Genomic DNA, 18,627 nt, shown 5'->3' with positions numbered 1-18,627 from the left:
TATGACTTAAGCATGAAAGATCATTCTTTTTTTAATTAGAAGAGAAAAGAATACTTTTTACCATTATGGTTAGGGAAAGAATTCTTGACTAAACAAAAGATAAAAATTATTATACGACAGAGAACGAACCATTTCAGTTACATAAAACTAAGAAGGCTTTTGCACAAAAAAAGAAAAGCAGATAAAATGAAAAAATGAATGATTGGGTCTGGAAAATATTTTCATCAGGTTTCATTGATAAAAATCTGATATTCAAGATATGTAATGAATTAATCCAGATATGAAAGCCCAAGGAAAAAATCCTCAATAGATCAGTAGTCAAAGGATATGAACAAAATAAGAATTGAAAGCTATAAATGTCCATATGAAACATGTTCCAAATAACTATAAAAAAGAAATGCAAATTAAAACAAACTTGATTTTTCATCTTACCTTCCAATGAGAAATGATTACAAAAAAGGAAAAAAATCAGTGTTGGAGATGTTATTAGAAAACAGGCACACCAATGCACTGTTAGTGGCATTATGAATTTGATCCAACTGTTAATGGTTCATAGGATTATAAGAGTTAGAACTGAAAGATACATAAAGGCCATCTAGTCTGCTTCTGAATTTCAGAGGTGAGGAAACTGAAGCACAAGGTTAAGAAGTGATATGTCCAATGTCACAAAGGTAAGTAAGTTACAAAGGTAGAATCTGAACTCAGATACTATAACTAAGCTGAATGTTCTTAGTACTGTATCATGATATTCTGAATAATACTTTGGAATTATGCAAGAAAAGTGACCAAACTTTTGATACCCTTTATCCCAGTGATCTGAGCATATACCTCAAAGAGCTCAATGATTAAAATAAAAACCCCATGAATTACCAATATATTCTTGGCAGCATTTTGGGGGGTAACAAAAAAAAGTATAACCACAATGACTATCTGTTAGGGAATGAATAATCTGTGTTTTATGGAAATAGTGAATATTGCTGTGTAGTGTGAAATGAAATGACATGTAGTATGAATATTACTATGCAGTATGTAATGATACAAGGAATTCAGAAAAACGTGGAGAGATTTGTATGTTCAACCACCAGGTAGCATTGATAGCCATGTACTCCATTGTGTTTAGAATAAAGGATCTTGGTCTTAGTTCCACACTAATCCTGATTGGTACATGCAGCCATTAGGCCAAAGTGATAAGTAAATGCCAAGCTCTTTATGGTTCTTAGATAGTCAGAAATTTATTCTTAGCTTTACCTCTTTCTTCTGAAGAGCACTGACTCATTTTTATGGAGCAGGTGAAGTTACAGATTTATCCAATTAGAAATCAGGTCTGATCCCTATCTCTGCTAACCCTGCTTCCCTTTTAACTACTATATTTCAGTGAGCCTTCCATTACCTTGACATAATGAAGTGGAAACACCACAGAAGACACCATGTTTAGATACTGGAGACAGTGGTGCTTTTTTTGTCGTTGCTGGTTTTCTTTTTGTGTGTGTATATGAATCAAAAAGCTAAAGGTGGAGAGATGAGGCACATCAATAAAGCTACCAATAAGCTATGAGTCTACTGCTCTTCTAGACCCTCTGGAAATCACAATTATTGCTCTGGACACAAGATATTCACTATAACATAGTCATCTGAGCCAGCATACAACTAACTGTACACAACAGTTCTTAACTTGATGTTGGATTCATGCATCCAGTGAAGGTGGTCATCAGATACAGAAGTACAGAAGAAACTCTGGATCTTGTCAAGACATAGACATTTGACTTCAGATCTGAGAGGATTTGGGAGAAAAAAGCAAGCTTTTCTTGATCTAGGTTATCCTGACTTTGACAGGGACTTTCAACTTCCTTTGGCCACAGCTCAATTACTTATGGTCAAACAGCCCTGGGAAAGAGCTGCTGATCACCATCTTTCCACCCTAATAGCCCTCTGTGTTGAACATTCTCCCCACCTCCACCCAGCTAGCAATCGCCATTCAAATCCCTATCACTCTGCTCAGCAAGGTGAATGAAGAACAGAGTCAAAGGGATGCTGTTAGTGAACTGATGCAGAATGAAATCATCAGAACCATAAGAACGAAATACACGATGACTACAACTGTGTTGCTGAAAAGATCATTCAAAGGGTGCAGAAATCTGAGCAAATGGAAAACCAATAGCTGTCCCAGAGAACAGATGATGAAACATACTTCTTTCTCCTTGGGAAAGAGCTAGGGATGTCTTGAGTAAAAATGTTACATGCATCATCAGATACAATGTGCCTGTTCTTTCACCGTAACTGTTTTTCTTTGGTACAAAGGAAAATGCAACATGGCAGGATGGGGGAATTAAATACCGTATCCAGAAAGAACTGAGATTTAAAGACAAAAAGTATCAATAAGTTATTTTTATTTTTAAAAGAATATTATGCAACATCTATCGGCTAGTGTGGCCACTTGTGAGCAATTCTCCAAAGATATTTCACAAGTGTCATTTAGGGCACTAACCTGAGATTCAGAAGACTTGAATCTGAATGCCAGCTTTGCCAATTACTAGCTGTATGTCCCTGATCGGTCATTAATCTCTGTGCCTCAGTTCTTCGTGTGAGAAATGGAAGCAAATAATGCCCGAATTACTAAATTTGTAAAGTGTGACTATATGGATATGACTTTATGGTTGTTAGTAATAAAAATTATTAGTTAAAATTAATCAAGGAGATTTTTGGTAGAATTTTTTCTTGTGATCTTTTCTTTCACTGTTTTTGCTTGTAAAAGTAAATGCCCATTGAATGAAATGCCTTAGTCAATGTCCAATTTTAGGAGAAACATTCTGTTCAAATTTCAGTTGACTGGAGCAGAGTATGCTCATTCACCCTCCTTTGGGGATGTGGGATTTCCCCAATCATCTTTGATAGTTCCATAGATTTTAATCATTTTATATTAGCAGTAATTACAGTTAATCCACTAGATGCATTATAAGGTAATTGCTGAATTTGCCATGTACTCATAAATCAAATTTGTAAGAATGTGATAAACACAAAAACAAGGAGATGACATTTCAATTGAATTAGAATACATTAATCATCTATCAATGCTATTTTATTTCATAGTATGAATAAAGTCTTAAAGTTAACATGAGAAATTCTTGTTTTCTTTGCTAAGTATCTAAATTTATAGCCAGTCTGATGTGTATAACCCAAGGTAAAACCAGTTAATGAGACCCATGAATAGGAATAGAACATGAACCTTTCAGAGCCTTGTGTTTCTTTCCTTAGCATATCTAATTTTGTAAACTCATTCCTCTTCGGGTCTCTTGGTAAAGCCAGAGAGAACAGGATATTAGTGGTGTCCAAATATGTTTAATAATATTCTCATACATCATGGCTGGCTGCAATGGGAGGCCTGGGCTAAGAATTATTTTTGGTAAAAAAAAATGACACTATGTTTAAATTCAAAAAGTCCATTTGAATATATTTATATTCTTGGGAGGAGTTCAGCCTTTTCAGTCTGGAAGGACAAAGGCTGGGAGGGCATATGCCGGAAGGTTATAAAATCCTGATGGGTTTGAAAGGACAAAGAGGAATTTGTTCATTTAAATTCTAGTAGCCTGGAACTTGTCCCCACTTCTCAGCCTCCACTGTCCTATCACTAGCATACACATATTTGAACTTTAAAGGCAGATACTTGGGGCATATCCCAAAACAGATGGTAAAACATTCTTTCTCTCAGTAGAGAGAGAGAGCTATGGATGTAGAATGGTGCATACTTTACTAAGTATGATTATTTTATCACTAGGTTTTACTCAATAGGCTTTCAATGTTGCAAGGAAGTATTCCCTAGGGAATATGATGATAGCTTAAGAAACAAAATTCATCAACAATATTTTTTTTAAATAAAGGTAAATAGATATCTTACTTGTCACATTAGGAAAACAATTTGCAGAATGCATTTACTATTCCAAGAGGGGTACAGCTTAGAAACAAAGATTGCTTCAAAGAACTCTGAGATAAAACGATAACTGTTCTGCCTACCAATAAATAGGTTTTTGTGGTCATAGAAGGTAGGGTATTTCAGGAATGTAGGAAAGCAGGAAGAATATTAGACTTGTATATGGAATTAAGAGTTTTGGATTTGAAACCCAGATTTCTAATTTACTACCTGTGTGATTTTGGATGAGTCATTCTTCCTCTTTGGCCCTCAGTTTCCTCATCTGTAGCACAAAAGGGTTGGGTCAAAGGATCTTCTGATTCTCTAAAAATTCTCAGTCCTTGAGTCAATATGGTAAAGCTGGAAAGAACAGGATATTAGTGGAGTCCAGATATGTTTGATAATATTCTCATACATCATGGCTGGCTGCAATGGAAGGCCTGGGCTAAGAATTATTTTTGGTCAAAAAAATGACACCATGTTTAAATTCAAAAAGTCCATTTGAATATATTTTTAGGCTTGGGGTGGATGAACTAAAAGGAGGCGTTCAGCCTTTTCAGTCTGGAAGGACAAAGGCTGGGAGGGCATATGCTGGAAGTTTATAAAATCCTGATGGGTTTGGAAGGACAGAGAGGAATTTGTTCATTTAAAATCTAGTAGCCTGGAACTTGTCCCCATTTCTTTTTGTTAAAAGTTTAAGTCTAGGCTAAGAGAAATGCAGGACTGATTCATACGATATTTCTGGTATGCCAATGATCAAATTACTTTAAAATAAGTTTCTATATTCCCCCATTACTGATACCCCACCTATTTATTCCATTTTTAAAAATACTCTTCATTCCCTAGACTCTGATTTTTCTTCCCAAAGGCTCAGAGTACCTGATAACCTTTGTTTTCAAATGGCCCGATGCTTTATTTACATCAGCTGATTACAAAGAGTGGTCTGCCAATCCCTGGGAGTCTCCAAGACCCTTTCAGAGGGTCTGCAAGGAAAAAGCTATTTTCATAATAATATTGACATCATCTACCTATTAAAATGCTCCTTCCTTTCTCAGCTACACTTCTTTGTGAGGCCAGATTTTCTTAATACAAACCCAAAACACCATATACTAACAGATTGAATACAGAAGCAGGTATGAGAATCTAGCTATCTCCTATTAAGCTAGACATGAAAGAGATTCAAAATGTATGTGTGTGTGTGTGTGTGTATATATATATATATATATACACACACACATATATATGTAAAACAATGTCAGTATTCTGATTAATTTTTTGTTTTGGAAAATATAGTCATTTTCCCATTTATAATGCTATGTGCACTAATATGTAATAGGTTTATTATTGTAATTTTAAATGAAAAAATATTTAATATGGCAAATATTGATAGATATAGCAAATAAATATATAAATAACATAACAAAAGCTCTTTGGAGTCCTCAATAATTTTGACTAAAACATTTGAGAACCACTGGTTTAGAAGACAAGTTACATAATAGATAGAACTAGACTTAGAAGCAAGAAGAACTTTGAACCTTCCTACAGGTACTCACTGGTTAGTTATATGACCTTAGGTAAATTATTTAACCTTTCTGACCCTCAGTATTCTCATCTATCAAAAGGGGATAATAGCACACACTCGGCAGTGCTTTTAAGATTATATGGCATAATGTATACAATGTACTTTAAAAACCATATACCACTACACAAATGTTTTATTTATTAGTTATTGTGTATTGCATAAATCATTCTAAGTCAATGGAAACTCTAAGTCTGGGAACTCTGTAATATGAATAAACAGGGCACAAGGTTCAAATCTTCATTTAACATTTGCTCTAGAAAGAACCGTAGGTGTTATCTGAGGCAGTGCCTTCATTTGATAGCTCCCCCTTATCTTAGCATATCCTTATACCAACCTGTTATTCAGCTTTGGCCAATATATGTGGTAAGATCCTTTATCTAGCAATACAGAAACTAAGAGCTGCCAAGATCAAGAAGATGTGAAGGCCCAGGCACATTCACTTTTCAGGAGAAAAAAAAAAAGAGTGTGTCTTTCAGTCAGCCTGTCCCAATTTGTTTTTATCTTTTTATCGTTTCCGAGCAGAACAATGGAATAATGACTCTCAATCTTTGGATTATAAGGGCCCCCTAAAGGCTTTGATTTCCAGCAGTCACAGATTCAATTTTTCTCTAGCTCCAGGAAGGTAACGTGAAAATATCGGATGATTAATATTCTCCTGATAAGAAAACACCTATTTCTAAATTTCACAGGGGTTGTAATAAAATAATCACAGTTCTAAATCCTTGATCTGCAGAGATTGGCTCCAGATCTTATACAGAAGGTCAGTGTTCTCAATTTTAGGCATAACATATTTGTGGGTGGAATTAGCCCAATAATGGTTGTTCTTTTTCTTTCTTTTTCTCTTTCATTTCTTGAAATTACAGCCACGATGATTCAGTTTATCTCCAGTCATCTTTATAAAATGTAAACACTTTCACAAGAGCACAACTCAGCTAGGTGAATGTCTTATTAAATCCTAGAAGCCAGTTAGTGGGAGAATCTCAAAATAAAGCTGGTTGGTCAGAATAATGTTTTGTGTTTGGTTGGTTGGTTGTTGTCCTTCTTTCTCAAAGAGAACCAAAATATATCACTATGTTAGAGTCAAGTTTCAATGTGTCTGATTGTGGCTGATCAGCCCAATATGAGATTGGGATGCTCTGCCACAGGCACAAATAGTCCCTGTGAACATTTGGGGTGGAGTGGAATCATCTTTGCAGACATTTTTGTACATTTTTTTGGTTCAACCACAGGGTGGGATTCCCTGCCTGCTGTAGTAATCAGGCCAGGGATGGGTAAGCAGACAATTTTAGGGCACCTTTTCTAGCTCCTTCCTCACAGCCAGAGGTGAGCAGTGCAATCTTTAAAAGGCTGCTCTGATGCCCAGGGGGTTGCTGAATCACATCACTACTTCCAATGAGAAACGACCCTATGGCCTGGGCCGCCTGTGTGCAGGATAGTGACTACAGCTCCTAGTGTATCCACACCTGCTGCTTTGCCACTTGCCTCATCACCACAGGACTTTGATATAGTGGTAAAACCATGAAATGGTATGGGTGATATCTTTTGATTTGTGTGTAAATTGGATTTAAGTGAGGCAGAGTTGCATGAAGTCATCAGCCTCACTTACTCCTCCAGAGTCATCACAGTCCAGTGGAAGGACAGAATCAAGACAACTGGTGATGGCTCAAGAGGCAGTGGATGACCTTGGTGTCTCCAAGGTCTAACCAATCTCTAAGCACTCTACAATGCCTGCATCAGCTGCTTTTGTGACTCTTGGGAAAAGAATTGTTCTCATGGGTCCATCCCAGTAGAGGATGTCTTTGCGTACTTGGGGTAGAAACCCCCCTAATTCACCAATGGGCTTGAGATCCCTTGGTTACCCTCAACCTGGCTTAGGACATCTACTGAAACACTTTATTGGGGTGTGGCCGCTGCACATGCTGCAGTTTCTTGGAGCCACAAATTCCAAAAGCACAAGTCCTCTCTGTGAAATGACCCGTTCTTAATTCCTTGGCCAAGTTTAAAAGCCAAGGCAGCATAATTCAGTGAGACAAGCAAGAGATAGTGTTCTGATCCTGACTCAGCCACTAACTAGTTGTGAGACCTTGTACAATCGTTTAAATACTCTTGTACCTCGTTTTCCTCATCTGCAAAATAAGTTTGCCCAATTTAAAGTTCCTACTGCCTTGAAAGTTCTCTGATTCTATGTCACCACGAGGTGGCGCTGTTAGCCTCCAACATGAGCCTATGTAATGGTGATGATTAGGTTCTGGGTGGTTTGCATACTTATACTAATCAGGAGTGCTGAAACTACCTGTTAGCAGAAATCCTGAGAGGTAATTTAACCTCTTTAGTTCTCAGAGATTGATGTCAATTGTGAAAATAAATAACCGAATTGCTCACAGATGTTATAGATAAAACTTCTTTATTCTGTTGGAGGAGGGAAATGAGAGAAATTATGAGTTCTTTCTTATATTAATAACCAGTTATTGAATTAGAACTAAGGTTCCCCCCCCCATTTCCTATTTCCTGTAGACTATTAAACCAACCTTTGAAGGGCAGGACTGATAAAGGGATGAAATCTTGTCTTAGATTTAATCGAAACTTAGATTCTGTTCCAGTGAAATCTAGCCCATTGTGTTTTGGTCAGCCAAGTCTGGGTAGAGGTGGCCTCCCTTTTGTCTAGGTTGCCTTAAGTGGAGATAGTCTCTTTGTCCAATACTGAGTGATGATAGGTTACATCCCCCAGCCCCTCATTAGAATAATCCCAGCTCTCATTATATCCATTCTCATTAATTGTTAACCAATTAGAGTTGATGTCTACACTCAGGAACATCCACTCTTCCAAATGCATATAAGCTTTGAGTGGGTTCCATAAGGAGTCTTTGGTTCAGGAGAGATGGCCAAATTATCATCCTTTTATTAATGACTAACATAATTAATAAAATTATTAATTACCCAGAAACTGTGTCTCTCAAGCTTCTTATGCATCACAGAAATTAGACACGCATGCCAGAGTCTACTCTAATATTGAGGAGACCCATTTCAGCAAGGTCAAGCCTTGATACATACAGCAGTGTCTAGGCAAAGAAACACAGTGAGTTGTAGCCTAACAGTGCTCAGTAGAGCACAAAGGGAAAGGAATTTAGACAATACAACATAGTTCACAACCGATAGGTCAGTCATTAGGTAAAGACAGGATTCTATCAAGGCCCATATGTTGTGAAGTGCTATTGCCATTTGAAGCAGGGGGGTGTCATGTGCCTCAAAGGAAGCAGAATAGATATCACTGGCCTCTTCTCACCACCCCCCCACTTCCCCAAGGGAGACTTTAATGCCAGGGGGAGAAGCAGGTAGCTGGGGTTCAGAAGCTTCTACTCTATTCTCTTCAGAGAGAGGGGGTACCAGGCTAGAACTATATCTGTCTACTCCCCTAAATATTGCTAGTTTAGGGGATGTTTCTGGTTCAAGCTGATTTCTTACTGCTTTTTCAATATTGAGGGGAAGAGGATCCCAAGCTCTATATCTGAGGTTTGACTCTTTTCCCTCCAAATACCAGTTCCATAATGAACACACATAGTAATTATCAAGACTTGTTTATCCAAGTCAGTAACAAAAGAGAAATCAGAGACAATATATCTAAGAAAATACATGCCGGATTGTACAGAATGGCGACAAGATAATTCATCTCAGCCAAGAGGAAGTTCCTTGAAGTCTCTACTGTAGCAAGCTGGGGATAGAGACATGATGGAGACAGCCAGCTTCTCTTGTGCCAGCTTCCTGACAGAGTCTTTTCCTTCAGCAACCTGAAGTGGGGTTGGCATCTTATGTCTTCTCTTTCAAGCCAGAAATGCCAGAAGTGACCCAAAGAAAAATCAAAGAAGGCTAGAGCTCTCCTCTCCCCAACTTCATCCAACTCTTCATTCAGAACAGGACATTCTTCTCTACCAATGAAGACAGAGCCCTGTACCAGTGGTCTTTGGGACTGGGATCTCTGGAAATAGAACTCAACTCTTCCTTTTCACAGTATGAGGCATGACTTGGAATAGAATGTTTTTTGTTTATTTGTTTTCCATTCAGTGTGATAACATAGGCAGGGGCCTCTGACTTCATCTCATTGAAACTAGCTTATTTGTGAAATGGAGTGAGGGGATGTAATAACAGGGCCTGGCAAGGAGAGCCCCCATCCATGTCACTGACACGTCTCTCTCTCTGATCTTTCCATCTCTGTGCTTCTACAGTTTTGGCACTTCCAGTAGTACAGTACTTCCTCTGTTGCCCCACGCTTATTACCTCATTGTTCAGTGCAACAAGAATGAAAAGAGAGAAAGTAAAACAAATGTTATCACAAAAATGAAATCATATCAAAATGAGTGCTTGTCTCAAGTATTTGCATGTAAATGTAATGATGGCCAACAAAATTATAGGCATCCCCTGGAAAAGCATTGGGAACAAAACAAAACAAGAAACACCCTCATCTCTTTGACCAAAAAAAAAAAGAGCCATCCCATCAATACCTGAAAGATTTTATCCTGTCCTGGTTATCAATAGACATCAATGAGCTAGAGAATTACCCCTGAGAAGGGCATCTGAAGTGCTCAAGGTGAATAGTACACTGATCAAGGCCATTGTTTTCTCCCATCTGAAAACGACAAAGGTTCAGGGGAACATGATTAAAAGCTATAAAATCAGAAGACAGATAATAGGATTTTAAACTGTAAACATCATCTAATGTAACCCTTCCAGTTTACAGATGAAGAACCTAAGATCCACAGAGGTAAATAACTTGTTCAAGGTCACATCAGCTCTAAATGGAAAACAAATATTCAGACTCTATCCTCTGACTCCTAGACCAGAGGCTATTCCACAGTACCATGCTGCCCCTGTTGCTTACCATGGGTAATAGTCTGTTCAAAGAATCAAAATCCCAAATGATTCAGAAAGTAGAGAAATCATACATAAGATTTGGGAATTAGGTAAGTTGCCCAGAACAAGCCATATTTCTGCCTTATGGAGATCTCTTCACTCCTTGCTCTATTTGCCCTCGCCGGTAATTCACCACACATGCACATGCACACGTATGCACATCCTCACACCAACCACATAGACTGTGATAGCAAAGCAGAAGACTCGTATTGTTGCCACTGAAGCCTTGTGTCCTTGTTTTGATTGCAATTTTCTTTGTTCATGTTCTTCACTCTGCCAGAGATGCTTTGTCCACCATCTCCAGAGAGACATGGGAGTATGGAAGACAGAGCTCTGCCTTTTCAATCAGAGAGCCAGTGACCTGTGCTTGAATGCTGGCTTTGCCTCTTGCTACTTATGTAAGAATAGGCAAGTCACTACTGTATGACCTCTGAACTCCCTTCCAACCCTAACTCTATGATCCTATGACCTCTTGCTGTTCTCCCCATTTTACAAGCCCGAGCTTTCCCATGAAAACTTTCCCTGATCCCTTCTGGCTGGAAATATTCTTTCCGTCTTCCAAATGTATTCCTCTATCTCTTTTGCAACACCACATCCTATTCTGAACTATGGCTATCTATGTGCTAGTCTTTTATCTGTAGTGGAGATAAAACTGAATTCAGAAACAGAGGAGCTGGCTTTCTATTCACTACCTGTGTTACCTTGGTCAAGTCATTTAACCTCTCTAAACCTTCACTTTCTCCCCTGTAAAATGAAAGTTAGTCTAGATATCTTTAAAGTCTCTTCTCTCTCTACATCTGCTATCTTTTGATCTTCTACTACATTTTTAAGGTCTCTGAGGATAGGGATTACATATTATATGTTTTTGTTTTATTATATATGTGTATGCATGTATAACATATTGTTATGTATGTGAGATGCAATATATATAGACAACACATAAAGATGCAAACAAAGTTCAGACAATATGTAAACAACTATGTACAATCAAGACATATAGAGCAGATGAAGGTATCTGAAAGGGGAGGCATGAGCAGCTTTGAGAGAGGGGGACTGGGAAAGGCCTACTGTAGAAACTGGGCTTGGAGCTGCCTTGAAGAAAGCTGAGGAAACCAAGAGACAGCCAGAGGAGAGGGGACAGAATATTCCAAAAATGGGGCACAGCCAGTGAAAAGGCACCAGATTGTGAGAGCGAGTGCCATGGCCAAGCACATCAAGAAGCCCAATGCCCCTAGTTAGTGAGAGTAACCTGGCTGATGATTCAGCAAAGGAGGCTGAAGAGCAGACAACTAGACACTTAATGCACGTTTTAATTGAATTCAATGGCATTTTGGAAGCAGAGTTGACCCTGACGGAATTCTGAACTGTCAGAAATTACATTCAAATTCTGTCTCCCCTTTCTCCACTCTAGCATCCTCTTTCCTCCTTCCTTTTCAGGTTACTCTTTGTACTCATGTCCTCATCGAACCATATCCTCAGAAGCCCGATTATTCCTATTACTCATGTTGAGGTTTTTCTAACAGGGGCAAAAGAATGAACTTCAAAATGCTGAACGTGAGACACTGAATAACTCAGATGAGGAGGAACAGCCGCGTTTCTTTGAGCAGGCAGCCACCATAGATGCTGCTCTCTCATGAGACGTGGCCTGTGTAGGGTACTGAATACCAAGGTTCATCTGCAGATTGCATAATCCCATGGGCGAATTCCAGTTCTGATACATTTCTCAGTCTTGTTGGAATTGTGGAAGAAGTAATAGGACCCTCTAATTTCAAATCTTCTCTGTTTTTCCCAAAGCATCTGAATAAAAGAAGTTTTACAAAGGTGGTTGGGGAAAATTTCTATATGTAATTATCCTAGGCATTATGGTATTCTAGAAAATTAAGTTTTCCTAAGAATAGAAAATCAATTAAAGGCTGCTTCAATGACCACTTCTACCTGAGGAGAAGGGAACTACTTAAAATGACTAACATTACTTAGTGATTTCCAATGGACAGTCTTATAATGAATATACATGAGAAATTCTGAAGCCTGATGAGAATAACAGGAACAGAAAAGAACTTTAGCCTTTATTCCTGATGCTTCCTCTAGTGAATATATTATGTGTTTTTAAAATTTAATTTTTTTCAATCCATGTATCTCTTATCTTTTCTCCCTCTTCTCCACTTCCCCATTGAGAAAGAAAGAAAACAAAACCCCTATTACATATATAGAGAGACACAGTTTGGTGGCACATTAAATAGATGACTAGTCTGGCAGTCAGGAGGACCTGAGTTCAAATCGGGCCCCAGACATTTACTAATTGTATGACCCTAGCAAATCATTTAATCCCAGTTGCCTCCAAATATATGCATAGACACAGACATATTTAAGCACACACACCCACAGATATACACTCATATGTAAATGTATGTTTTATATATGTATAAGCAAAGCAAATTATTAGTAAGTCTTAGAATTCAAGTGTCACATAACATTAAAACAGGAAGAGATATGTGATCCAACCATCTCATTTTGTACATGAAGGAGCTGAGTTTCAAAGAGCTGCCAGTCACATAGCTAGTCTATGCAGGGGCTAGACTAGAACCCAATTGTCAGACTCCCAAATCAGTGCTTTCTTCACAGAAAGGGAAGCAAGAAATGGATACAAAGACTAAGAGTGATGTTAAAACACTCTAGTAAAACAATGAAATAGATGCAGAAGTAAAGTCCATTTCTTCAGCATCATTGCATCTGACTTAAATACTGCTGAAAAGTCTTAGATCCAGAGTGAGAAGGAATATCAGCAGCCATCTGTTCCAGTCCTCTTATTTTATAGATGAGGTAATGGAGGCCTTGGAAAGTTAAATAACTTGCCTGAGATCAATCAATTAAAAAACATTCATTAGGTGTCTGTTATGGTCTAGGAATTGTGCTAAGTTTGGGGATTCAAAAAAAGCAAAAAGTAAACAGTCCCTACTCGCAAGGAGCTCACAGTCTAATGGTGAAGAAAATATGCAACTATGTAAACAAGACATATACAAGATAAAATGGAGATAATCAAGAAGGAAGGAAGGTATTAGCATTGAGAGACTGGGAAAGGCTTCTTTTTATTTTTTTTTATCCTTCTCCATTCCCCCACCCCAACATTTTGTAGAGCAAAATGGATTTCTATACCCCAGTTCCTGTATATCTTATTTCCCAGTTGCATGTAAAAAAACAATTTTTTTTAACATTTGTTTTTAAAACTTTGATTTCCAGATTCTTTCCCTTCTTCCCTCCTTACCTATCCCCACTGAAAAGACAAGCAAATCAATATAGGTTGTTTATGTGTAGTTACGCAAGACGTTTCCATACTAGTTATATTGTGAAAGACTAACTATATTTCCCTCCATCCTATCCCATCCCCCACTTATTCTATTTTCTACTTTGACCCTGTTCCTTTTCAAAAATGTTTGCTTCTAACTACCTTCTCCCCCAATCTGCCCTCCCTTTTATTATCCCCCCTCTTATTCCCTTCCCCTCCCTACTTTCCTGTAGGGTAAGATACCCAATTGAGTGCGTATGTTATTCCCTCCTTAAGCCAAAATAAATGAGAGTAAGGTTGACCCATTCCCTTTCACCTTCCTGCTCTTACCCTCCATTGTAACAGTTTTCTCTTGCCTCTTTTATATGAGATAATTTACCCTATTCTGTCTCTCCCTTTCTCCTCCCATTATATTCCTCTCTCACCTCTTAATTTCATTTTTTATGAAATTTATGAAGAGATGATTTTTAGATATCAGTTCTTCATATTCAACTGATCATGTGCCCTCTATGTATACATGTACACACAAATACACACACTCACATATGTATTTATATGCACATACACCTGCCTATACATACATATATGTATGTGTGTGTGTATATGTATGTATTCCCTTCAATTGTCCTCATACTGAGAAAAGTCTCATGAGTTACTATTATAGTTGTTCCATGTAGGGATGTACATAGTTCAACTTTAATAAGTTCCTTATGATTTCTTTTTTCTGTTTACCTTCTCATGCTTCTCTTGCTTCTTGTATTTGAAAGTCAATTTTTTTGTTCAGCTCTGGTTTTTTCATCAAGAATACTTGAAAGTCCTCTATTTCATTGAATAACCATATTTTCCCTTGAAGTATTATACTCAATTTTGCTGGATAGGTGATTCTTGGTTTTAGTCCTAGCTCCTTTGACCTCCAGAATATCATATTCCAAGCTCTTTGATCCCTTAATGTAGAAGCTGCTAGTTCCTGTGTTATCCTGATTTTTTACCACAGTTTTCAAACTGTTTCTTCCTGACAGCTTGTAATATTTTCTCCTTGACCTGGGAACTCTGGAATTTGGCTATAATATTGCTAGGAGTTTTCTTTTTAGCATCTTTTTCAAGAGGCAATAGGTGAATTCTTTCAATTTCTGTTTTGCCTTCTGGCTCTAGAATATCAGGGCAATTTTCCTTGAGAATTTCTTGAAAGATTATTTCTAGGCTCTTTTTTGGATCATGGCTTTCAGGTAATCCAATAATTTTTAAATTATCTCCCCCGATCTATTTTTCAGGTTAGTGGTTTTTCCAGTGAGATATTTCACATTGCCTTTAACTTTTTTCATTTGTTTGGATCTGTTTTATATTATCTTGATTTCTCATAGAGTCATTAGCTTTCATTTGCTCCAATCTAATTTTGAAGGAATTATTCTCTTCAGTAAGTTTTTGAAATTCCTTTTCCATCTGGCCAATTTGACTTTTTAAGGCATTCTTCTCATTGGCTTTTTGGGCCTCTTTTGCCATTTGAGTTAGTATGTTTTTATGGTGTTATTTTCTTCGGTCAGACGGTTGACTCACTTTTCATGATTTCCTTGCATCATTCTCATTTCTCTTTCCAATTTTTCCTCCACTTCTCTTACTTGATTTTCAAAATCCTTCTTGAGCTTTTCTATGGCCTATAAGCAATTTATATTTTTCTTGGAAGCTTTTGATACAGGAGTTTTGATTTTGTTGTCTTCTTCTGTTTCCATGTTTTGATCCTTTTTGTCCCCAAAATAGGATTCTATGTCAATTAGAATTCAATTATTCAATTACTTGACTTTTGAGCTCTTTACCATGGTAGAACTCTGCTTCCAGAATGGAGAGAGCTGTGTCCCAAATTTCTGGGGTTTTCCCAAATGTTGTCAGAGCTATGAGGAGGGCACCCTCTCTACAGCCACAAGGAGCTGCGGCACACGGGCATTCCTCACCCCAGGAACACCACCCAAGACTGAACCCAGATCCAAACACAAGCAAGAGCGATTACCTCTGAATGGTCACTTGATCCCCCTATGATCTGCAGGCCGGGAGCTCTGGAGGCAGCCATGCAGCAGTAGCTGCAGCTGCTGCACTGCTGCCCACCTCTTGCCCTGGGGGCAGAGGCCAGACTGTGCTAGTTTCTCACCCAGGATCAACAGGTTCCCCACTGACCTTTTACTTTCTCTTTGGTGTTTATGAATTGAGAAGTCTGGAAACTGCCACAGCTGCTGGTGATTCACTCTCCTGGATTGTGCTCCAACAGGTCTGTTCTGCTGATCAAGGCACCCGGGGTCTGCAACCCAGACATGACCCAATGGGACTGCCCTGGGCTCCTAGCCTGGTGTGATAGACCCTTCCTTCTGGCCTGCCAGACTGCCTTCAATGGGAGATTTGTTTCTCTCTGTCATTTTGTGGGTTCTGTAGCTCTAAAATTTGTTTAGAGTCATATTTTACAGGTATTAGAGGTGGTTGGCATGGGAGTTTAAGCAGTTTCCTGCTTTTACTCCACCATCTTGGCTTTGCCCCCCTGGGAAAGGCTTCTTGTAGAAGGTGAGATTTTAGCTGAAATTTGAAGGGAGCCAGGAGATAGATATGAAGAAGGAGAGAGATCCAGGAATATGTCACAGCCAGTGAAAACATCCAGAATGGAAATAGAGTGTCTTGGTAACAAAAGAGTACAAAGAACAGTCTGAATGGAAAGAGGGAAAGGGACACCAGAGTGGAGAAAGGGGAGATAGAATTTGAACGTAATTTCTGATAGTCTGGAATTCCATCAGGGTCAACTCTGCTTCCAAAATGCCATTCAATTCAATGAAAATGTGTTAAGTATCTAGCTGTCTGCTCCTCAGCCTCCTTTGCTGAATCATCAGCCAGGATGATTCAGCAGCTCTCACTAACTAGGGTCGTTGGGTTTCTTGATGTGCTTGGCCATGGCACTCACTCTCACAATCTGGTGCCTTTTCACTGGCTGTGCCCCATTTTTGGAATACTCTGTCCCCTCTCCTCTGGCTGTCTCTTGGTTTCATCAGCTTCCTTCAAGGCAGCTCCAAGCCCAGTTTCTACAGTAGGCCTTTCCCAGTCCTCCTCTCCCAAAGATGTTCATGCCTCCCCTTTCAGATACCTTCATCTTCTCTATACGTCTTAGTTGTACATACTTGTTTACATGTTGTCTCCCCCCACTACAGTGTAAACTCCCTGAAGGCAAGAACCATGTATGTCCCTTTTTCATATCAAATTAAAAACTTTATTAAGAAATAGTAAGAATTTTGTGAACCGGTGTGGCTGTAAATCTCTTTAACCCAAGATTCAAAAGATTTCTTTTTTTGACTGTCGTATAAACTAAAGAACAAACTTAGGACGTGATACTAGAAGGACACAAATATGTGTTTGGGTCAAGAATGCTGTTTGAGTCTCTGCCAAGTATATCCTTCCTGCAAAATGATAGTGAGGCCTGTTCATGATTCAACCTCTCCCTCCATTTGCTTCTTCTCTGCTTTGGGTTTCTTCATTTCTGTATTATGTTTAAAAAAAAAAAAGGTCTTCATTTGAAAATACTGACCCCAAATCAAGAAACAAATTAATACATTAAAGAGTAAAGAAACTTGTCTCAATATGAATTAATTTTACATTTTCAGCTATATCTTACTGTTCCTCTGTGCTTTATCCCAACTGAACTGTTTGTTATTCATTAAACATACTATATTCTCTATTGCCTCTATACCTTAGCTCAGTCCTTCCGTTCCTTCCAAAATACCATCCACCATATCATCACCTTTTCAAGGCTCTTTTCATCTTTTGAGACCCAATTCATAATATTAACTCTTATGTGATGCCTTTCCTCATTATTCCAGAAGTGATCCCTTACCCCTGAGAAAGTACTTTGTCTTTATCTTTCCTGTGGTACTTATCAATATTCAACTCTGTATTATGATTAACTGTCTATGTGTCTATTCTACTGTACTAAATTGAAAGCTACTTGAGGATAGGACTTTGCATTATATATCTTTATATTCCCCCACAGTGCTTATCACAGAGGCCTGTCTGTTACATGGATGGTGCCTGGCAAATGTGAATAAGTGAATTATAAAAATAATAATAATAGTCATCATAAGAAATAGCAGCAATTGTTGATAACAGGAACTCGGAAAATGAGTTCTGTATGGTAAAATTCATATTCAACAAGCCTTTGTTGGGGTCTTTAACCTTATTCTTGAAAAGATAGCTCCTGGACACTGTGAAAGGACACAAAAACCAGAAATCATATACATTTTGTTTTATTAAATTGTTAAAATTTGCTTCTATTCTATTTTTTAACCTACTGGTTAAAATCAAGACTCCCAGGGTATATAGCTATGAAAAGCTGCTGAAATCATTGCCAATCTGATTTTTTTTAATTGATTGACATTTTTGTTTTGACATAACAGATACCTTGTGACAAATACTCAAAGACCCCTATGTGGTACACTCCCCCAAAACAGTTTACTGATTGTTAACAGAAAGGAATGCTTTGTCTTTTAACTTTTATGGTATGTTATTAACATTAATCATTATATTTGACCAGAGTTCTGTTGCCTCTCAATGTTGCCTTTTTTTTACATTGAAATCATTTTTAACATCATTTAGTTTACAAAGAATGAAGAAAAAATTCTTTTACCTCTTTTTTTCATTCAATATCACTTCATATAAGTCAACACATTTTTTCAAATTTTCCATATTTGTCTTTCTTTACAATGCAGTCACATTCTGTTACATTAATATAGCATATATATGAATATTTATCTACATATCAGTCTTTTCTTGCAGTCAATAACCCCCTTGTGATATAGTCAAAGAAGTGGAATCTCTAAATGAAAATTTAGTAACTTGTGGCTGAACTCTTTCATAGCAGTCCCTGCCAGCTATGACTTGGCATGCCTCTCTTCCCATAACCTTCTAAAAAGGAGTTCCCCCATCTTTTAT

The 18,627-nt window shown here is 38.0% G+C and overlaps 1 protein-coding gene across 1 annotated transcript in view; it reads left to right on the top strand.

The window, feature by feature from the left end:
- The window catches only part of CLSTN2 (calsyntenin 2), a 982,335-nt gene that overhangs the window by 800,081 nt on the left and 163,627 nt on the right, over window positions 1-18,627 (top strand). The gene's annotated exons all lie outside the window — the stretch shown is intronic.

The sequence above is a fragment of the Petaurus breviceps genome, unplaced genomic scaffold, assembly GCF_028583685.1.
Source record: "Petaurus breviceps papuanus isolate PSGF00001 unplaced genomic scaffold, PetGlider_PUasm1.0 90604, whole genome shotgun sequence".
NCBI classification, from domain to species: Eukaryota; Metazoa; Chordata; class Mammalia; order Diprotodontia; family Petauridae; genus Petaurus; species Petaurus breviceps.
This window is presented reverse-complemented; position numbering and strand designations above follow the sequence as displayed.